The sequence below is a fragment of the Octopus bimaculoides genome, chromosome 6, assembly GCF_046866305.1.
Source record: "Octopus bimaculoides isolate indiv1 chromosome 6, ASM4686630v1, whole genome shotgun sequence".
Lineage (NCBI taxonomy): Eukaryota > Metazoa > Mollusca > Cephalopoda > Octopoda > Octopodidae > Octopus > Octopus bimaculoides.
Window position 1 is genome coordinate 64,584,074 of NC_142933.1, and position 7,500 is coordinate 64,591,573.

Sequence of the window (7,500 nt, forward strand, 5' to 3'; positions counted from 1 at the left end):
CTCATAAACATACGTCCACACAATCACACACGCACTAACGCATGCACACCCGCATCTATGAGCATAAATATAAGCATATTTATATATAGCTACATTAACTCATATATCACATATAAGCATAAAAAATAATGAACTTCAGCTTATGAGCTTATGACATAGATGCATCTGCCGCTAAAGAGAGTAGTCAAATCTGTCTTAAAGCACCTTACAGTTTTAAATAAAGATAAAACATGTTAGATAAAGAGAGTTTTCGAAGAAAAGAGAAATTGGTCCCGCGTTTAACACCCGAACATCTTATTTCTGTCTCATATATAAACACAAATACAAAAAAGCAGGCAAATATACATATACGTATACATACATACGTACGTACATAAATCTTCATCTTTTATCTTTTACTTGTTTCAGTCATTAGACGGCGGCCATGCTAGGTCACCGCCTTGAAGAACTTTTAACTGAATGTGTCGACCCCAATACTTTTTTTAACCCTAGTACTTGTTCCATCGATATCTCTCACCGAAATGCTAAGTTACGGGGACGTAAACAATGTGCCACTCAGTGGGACTGAGCCCAGAACCATGTGTTTGCGAAGCCAGCTTCTTACCACACAGCTATGACTGCGCATATACTATACTGTATATATCGTTGATATTATGCAAAAGTGTCGTAAGCCCAAAACGTTGCCTTTTCAGAAAACGAAAAAAATAGTTTCACTATTCCATAGCAAAACAGGTGAACTACAGTTTGACAATCTTTGAGATCATGGCATCTGAAGCAGCTGGTGATAAGATAGTTTGACCAAAAGAACCGGCTATTGCAAGCATAAATAAATATTGAAAAAAAAAAGCCCCGCATATATATATATATGCGTACACACACATATATATGAAAATATACAAACATATATATATATACATATATATTTATGGCTGGCCGGTAACGTATTTTTCTGCATTATATGGATAATTTATCCTGATCAAGCTATTTATAGCATTATCACGCGTTTGAGAAATAAATTTATTTCTGTATCATATATATATATATATATATATATATATATATATATATATATATATATATATATATATATATACATATATACATACATGTGCATATGAACAAGTATATATATGCATATGAGTGTATGGGGGATGCTTGGGTGTGCCTGCATACACACACACTCGAACGCACACATAAGTAAAGATAAGAGATGGGCAAACACGTATGTATGACATCATTTATATCATTTACAAAAGATGTTATAGATATGTACAACCATAAGTATTACTATCAAAGCAGATTCTTCTGAAGGAAAAAAAATCGGTTCTTCGAAGTCACTGCCTTAGATATACTGACATTTTATCTTTATATGCTGACCATAATTTCTATTTGCTTGATGTGTATTTCTGTATGAGTATACACACCTGTTTGCGTCATACACATTGTTGAGTTTTTGAAACAGCTGTAAAGTCTTGACAATGACATGTTTTTGCATCACTAGATATTTATGTTTATATCAGTCGTAAATGACATACATGATATAAGCTTATATATATGTGTCTGTTCATCGTTTTTACCGTTTTATTACACGCTCGACCAGACTGGACTTATAGCTAACTCGCTTTCCGCAGAATTATTTTTACCTCGATTTGGAAGCTGGTTTTTAACCTTTCGAGCGTTAACACCGTATTCATCAACTCCACGCATTTATTAATATCTTCTCACCCATTGAACACACACACATGCTCACATAGATATATACATACATAGATAATTATATGTGCATAGTTATATGTATTTATACACACACAGACACACTCATATATATATATATATATATATATATATATATATATATATATATAGTTAAAAAAGACAATAACAAAAAAACAAAAAAACAACAAAGTGAGGACGTGATATGGATAGTATTATTGGACGCTCAGGAAAGGAAAGAGAGAGTGTATGACGTTTCGGGCGTAGCCCTTCGTCGGAAAGATGGAAAGTTCGGAGAATGGAAGAACGGAGAAAGAGGAAAATGGTACCGATGCCCACGAGGTTACATGATGAAAAGACCGGAAGAGGAGGTGGTGGGGGAAAAGTTCTTTCTAAGATAGGAGAGTGAAAAAGGGAGATGAATCTGTGCGTGTGCGAAAGTCTGCGAGTGTGTGTGTGATAACAGAACGTGTGTGTGCGTATGTATGTGTGTGTGTGTGTGTGTGTGTGTGTGTGTGTGTGTGTGTGTGTGTGTGTGTGTGTGCATGGTTTGGTGGTTTATCTGTTAGTGTGTTTGTGTGTGTGTGTGTGTGTGTGTGTGTATGACGTAGTGGAAGAAATTAGTAGCAGGACTGGTTAGTGGACGCTATAGACAGTGTAGGTAGAAGGTCAACAGGTGGTTATTTGGGTGTGTGTGTGTTCGTGTTTGTGTGGGGTTGTCGGTGTTAGGTACGTGTACGTATGTGTGTGTATTTTGTATGTGCGCGTGTGTGTATGTGTATGTTTTCTGTGCGTGCGTGTGTGTTTGTGTGTATGTGTATGTTGTGTGTATGTGCGTTGCTGTGTACGTGTGTGTGCGTGCGTTTGCTATTGTATATGCGTGTGTTGTTTATGCCCATGTGTGTATGATTGTATGCGTGTCTGTGTGAGTGTGTAGTGTTGATGAGAAGTGTGTGTGTATGTGGGTGTGTGCGTGTGTGTGTATATGTGTGGATGTGCGTGTGTGTGTGGGATTGTGAGTGTTAGGTACGGGTGTGTGTGTGTTTATGTGTGTCTGTATGTGTTTCCGTGTGCGCGTGTGTGTATATTTTTTGTGCGTGCGTGTATGTGTATATTGTGTATGTTTTCGTGCGTGCGTATGTGTTATGTATATGAGTGAGTATTGTGTATGTGAGAGGTGTGTGTGCATGTGTGTATATGTGTATGTGTGTCGTGTATGTGTGTGTGTGTGTGTGTGGTTTTATGTATGTGAGGGGTGTGTATGTGTGTGTTTATGTGTGTGCGTGCGTATGTGTGCCAGGTATGTGTGTTATTTTGTGTGTGCACTCCTGTGTGTATGTGTGTGCATGTGTATGCGGCTGTGTATGTAGGCGTGCGCGTATATATGGGTGTGTGTGTGTATATATATGTGCGTTCGGCTATGTGTGTGTGAGGGCGCGTATGTATGTTTGTCATGTATGTGGGCGGTATATGTATGTGGGCGGTATATATGTAAGGTGTGTGGGTATGTGTGCGTGTAGGTAGTGGTGAGATAAAAAGTGGAAAAAAGTAAGTGTAATAACAAGAGAATAATGGATATAATGTAAAGGGGACGAGGGGGGGGGTTTAAAAAAAAATTATGTAAAGTGTTGCAGGGACGTAAAGGGGAGAGTCATAAGGAAGAGAAGGCTGCGTTGAGTCCGAAGGGGAAAGAAGAATTAAGGTTGAAAATGTAGCGTTGCTCCAAGTGGAGTCGCGAGGGAGTGGACCCATGGTGCAGGGCGAGGCCAAAAACGGAGATGTTAGAGGGAGAGTGGTTGGGCAGTTGGAAGTGACGGCCGACAGGGGAGTCCGAACCTAGCCGAACGTCCCTTAGGTGTTCGGTGAAACGGTCGGCCAGCCGGCGGCCCGTCTGCCCCACGTAGAGTTGGTTGCATAGGGTGCATTTGATGCAGTAAATAAGGTTGGAGGAGGTGCAGGTGAAACTGTGTGGAATGTGAAGTGTTTGTAGGTTCGATCCGGTGACAGAGGTAGTGTTGGTGATGAAGGGGCAGGTGTGACAGCGGGATCTGGAGCACGGGAAGGAGCCGGGTGGGGGTGGGGAGGAAGAGGAGAAGGTACTGCGGACCAGTAGATCGCGTAGGTTGCGGGCGCGTTTGAAAGCGGATAGGGGTGGGTTGGGGAAAATGGGGTGGGTAGTGGGATCGAGCTGGAGGCGACGGAAGGCCCGTAGGATCCTCCGACGAAGGGGTAGGGTGGCAGGGTGGAAACGGAGTGGGAAGGGGGTACGGTTAGGGGATTGGTGTGGGGGAGGAGAGAGGGCGGTGGTGCGGTCGATTCGACGAGCGCGGGCGAGGGCGGATTGGACAAGGTGGGAGGGGTATCCTCGATGCATGAACAGACGAGCAAGATACTGGGACTGGGTCTCGAAATCCTGGTCCAGGCTGCACAAACGTCGGAGGCGGAGGAACTGGGAGTAGGGGATGGCTCGTTTGGTGTGGAATGGATGGGAGGAGGAGAAGTTGAGGTAGAGGTGGGAGTCAGTGGGTTTGAAGAAGGCGGAGGTAGTGAGAGAGTTGGAGGGGGGGGGGGTGATGGAAAGAGAGATGTCGAGGAAGTTGACAGAGGTGTCAGAGATGGTGGAAGTAAAGTCAAGAGCGGGGTGGAAGTTAGAGAGGAAGGAGATGAAAAGGCAGAGCTGTTCGCGGGAGAGGGAGGTGGCTCCTATACAGTCATCTATGTAGCGACCGTATAGTTCCGGGGTCGGACCGGAGAATTGGGAGAATACTTGGGCCTCAATGTAACCAACAAAGAGGTTGGCGTAATTGGGCCCCATTCTCGTCCCCATCGCGACCCCAGATTCCTGTTGGTAGGTATCTCCGGCGAACGTGAAGCAGTTGAGGGTGAGGACGAGTTCTGCCAGACGAAGCAGGGTAGGGGTGCTAGGTGTGGGGTCAGGGCGGCGGTCAAGGAAGTATTGGAGGGCTGAGAGACCATCGTTGTGTGGAATCACCGTGTATAGGGATTTGATGTCCAGGGTGAAGAGGAGGTGTGAGGGGCCGGGAGGGAAGGAAAAGGAATTGAAGAGGCGAAGGGCGTGGTTGGTGTCGTGTATGTGGGATGGGAGGGCAGCAACTAACGGGGATAGGATATGGTCGAGGTATTTTGAAATGAGTTCGGTGGGGCAATTGCAAGCAGAGACAATGGGGCGGCCAGGGTTGTTAGGTTTGTGGATCTTGGGAAGGAAGTAGATGGAGGAGGTGCGAGGTGTGCGGACGATGAGGTTGGTGGCGGTAGCGGGGAGAGCAGAGGAGGAGATGAGGTCATGGATTGTGGAGGACACAAGCCGTTGGTAGGAGGGGGTGGGGTCGGAGGGGAGGAGGCGGTAGAAGAGGGGATTGTGAAGCTGGCTGAGCGCTTCCCTCCTGTAAAGGTCCGCGCGCCACACCACCAGTGCTCCACCTCTGTCCGCCGGCTTGATGACGATGTCGTCACGGCGGCGGAGATTGCGGAGGGCGACCGATTCGGCCCGGGTGAGATTGGCCCGGAGGGGTCTTTTTTTAAAGTCGAAACGCTCGACCAACGCCTTACAGTCATCCACGAACAAGTCTAGGCTACTGAATTGGCCTGGAGGCGGCGTCCAGTTGGATGGGCGGCGTCCCAGGTCCGAGAAGTTGTCCCGATTGACGGGACGCTGTGTTGACGTATGGAAGAACGCGCACAGTTTGATGCGGCGCAGGAACTGGCTGACATCAGTGCGAGTCCCGAATTCGTCACAGTGGGGCGTGAGAGGCGTGAAGCGGACGCCCCTACCAAGGAGCGAGCGCTCAGCGGCGGACAGGGGGAGATTGGGTGGTATAGTCACAACCGTGTGAGGAAGCGGGGTGGTAGGGTGAGTAGGGTCGGGAGGAGGAGGTGTAGAGGTGGGGGAGGAGGAGGAGGGGGAGAGGAGGTGGGATGGGGTTGGGTGGGGTTGGGGTTGTTGGAGGTGTGGGGAGGTGATGGCGTGGGGGTTAGGATGTCCGGGTGGGAGGAGTGTGAGTGTGTGGAATGGGCGGTGGAGGGGGGCATGGAATCGGGAGGGGGAGCTGAAGGGGAGGGTGTCAGGGGTGCGGAAGGGTGGGGGTTGAGGAGGTTGTGGAGTTTTTTATTTTTTGTGTGTGTGAAGAAATTGTGGAGTTGGTGATTGAGATTGAGGAGGAAGCGGAGGATAGGTTGGGTGAAGGGTTGAGGGCAGAGGGAGGAGAGGAGGAGGTAAGCTTGGGAGAGTTGGTGGTCAATGGAGTGGAGGAGGGAACGGGTGGAACGGATGGTGGCACGGATGATGAGGCGGGAGGTGCGGGCAAGGGTGGGCTCGATGAAGGGGGAGGAATAGGGGGGAGCGTGGAATTTCAAGAGGAAGCCACGGGGTATGACGTGATGGCGGAGACAGCGGCTGAGAAAGTTGAGATGGCTAGTGTGGCGGGTCTTTTTGAAGAGCAAGTAAGAGAGGTTTTTTGTGGGTTGCAAGCATTGTGGGGGAAAAAAAGAAAGAAAACGGCGAAGAAGGGACTGAAGATGTTGGGTGAAGGAGTGAAGGTCAGGCATGGTGAGAGGATGTGAATGTCGGTGTGGGTGTTATTAGTGGCGAGACAAGGGAAGGACGAGAAAGGTAGAAGGAGAACAGATAAAGGTGAAGCAAGTCGAAAAAAGTGGAAAAAAGTGTAAGAGTCACGGACAAATTTTGCTGATGTTCAATCAAGGTTCAGGAAAGGCAGATCCAACGGGAACAGTAATCCAAGGTAATCCGGCAGTTGGGTACATCAAATCCAGTTGAAAGGCCAGGGTCCGTGTGAGCGTACGTCATATAGTTAAAAAAAACAATAACAAAAAAACAAAAAAACAACAAAGTGAGGACGTGATATGGATAGTATTATTGGACGCTCAGGAAAGGAAAGAGAGAGCGTATGACGTTTCGGGCGTAGCCCTTCGTCGGAAAGATGGAAAGTTCGGAGAATGGAAGAACGGAGAAAGAGGAAAATGGTACCGATGCCCACGAGGTTACATGATGAAAAGACTGGAAGAGGAGGTGGTGGGGGAAAAGTTCTTTCTAAGATAGGAGAGTGAAAAAGGGAGATGAATCTGTGCGTGTGCGAAAGTCTGCGAGTGTGTGTGTGATAACAGAACGTGTGTGTGCGTATGTATATGTGTGTGTGTGTGTGTGTGCATGGTTTGGTGGTTTATCTGTTAGTGTGTTTGTGTGTGTGTGTGTGTGTGTATGACGTAGTGGAAGAAATTAGTAGCAGGACTGGTTAGTGGACGCTATAGACAGTGTAGGTAGAAGGTCAACAGGTGGTTATTTGGGTGTGTGTGTGTTCGTGTTTGTGTGGGGTTGTCGGTGTTAGGTACGTGTACGTGTGTGTGTGTATTTTGTATGTGCGCGTGTGTGTATGTGTATGTTTTCTGTGCGTGCGTGTGTGTTTGTGTGTATGTGTATGTTGTGTGTATGTGCGTTGCTGTGTACGTGTGTGTGCGTGCGTTTGCTATTGTATATGCGTATGTATATATTTATATATACACATATGCACACGAACATGTGCAACAAAAACAACTAGATACCCATCCATAGTTAGCTGCATATATACATTTCTGCATGCCCGAGCAATTTAATACATGTAGCTACAATTGTACACCAAAACATAGAACGTACAATTATTAATACAAATCCTCTCTTACTGACGTAAACATTTATTCATATATATAAATAGTATAGATACATATAAATATATATATGCATATAACGTGTATACATATATATGTGTGTGAGTG

At 46.2% G+C, this 7,500-nt stretch overlaps 1 long non-coding RNA gene across 1 annotated transcript; it reads left to right on the forward strand.

Moving 5' to 3' along the window:
* The first annotated feature begins 5,652 nt into the window (after nucleotides 1-5,652).
* LOC149135237 (uncharacterized) lies at nucleotides 5,653-6,257 on the forward strand. The gene is made up of 2 exons (XR_016242120.1): nucleotides 5,653-6,028; nucleotides 6,062-6,257. It is a non-coding gene; the product is annotated as an uncharacterized LOC149135237 (long non-coding RNA).
* The last annotated feature ends 1,243 nt before the right edge of the window (nucleotides 6,258-7,500 follow it).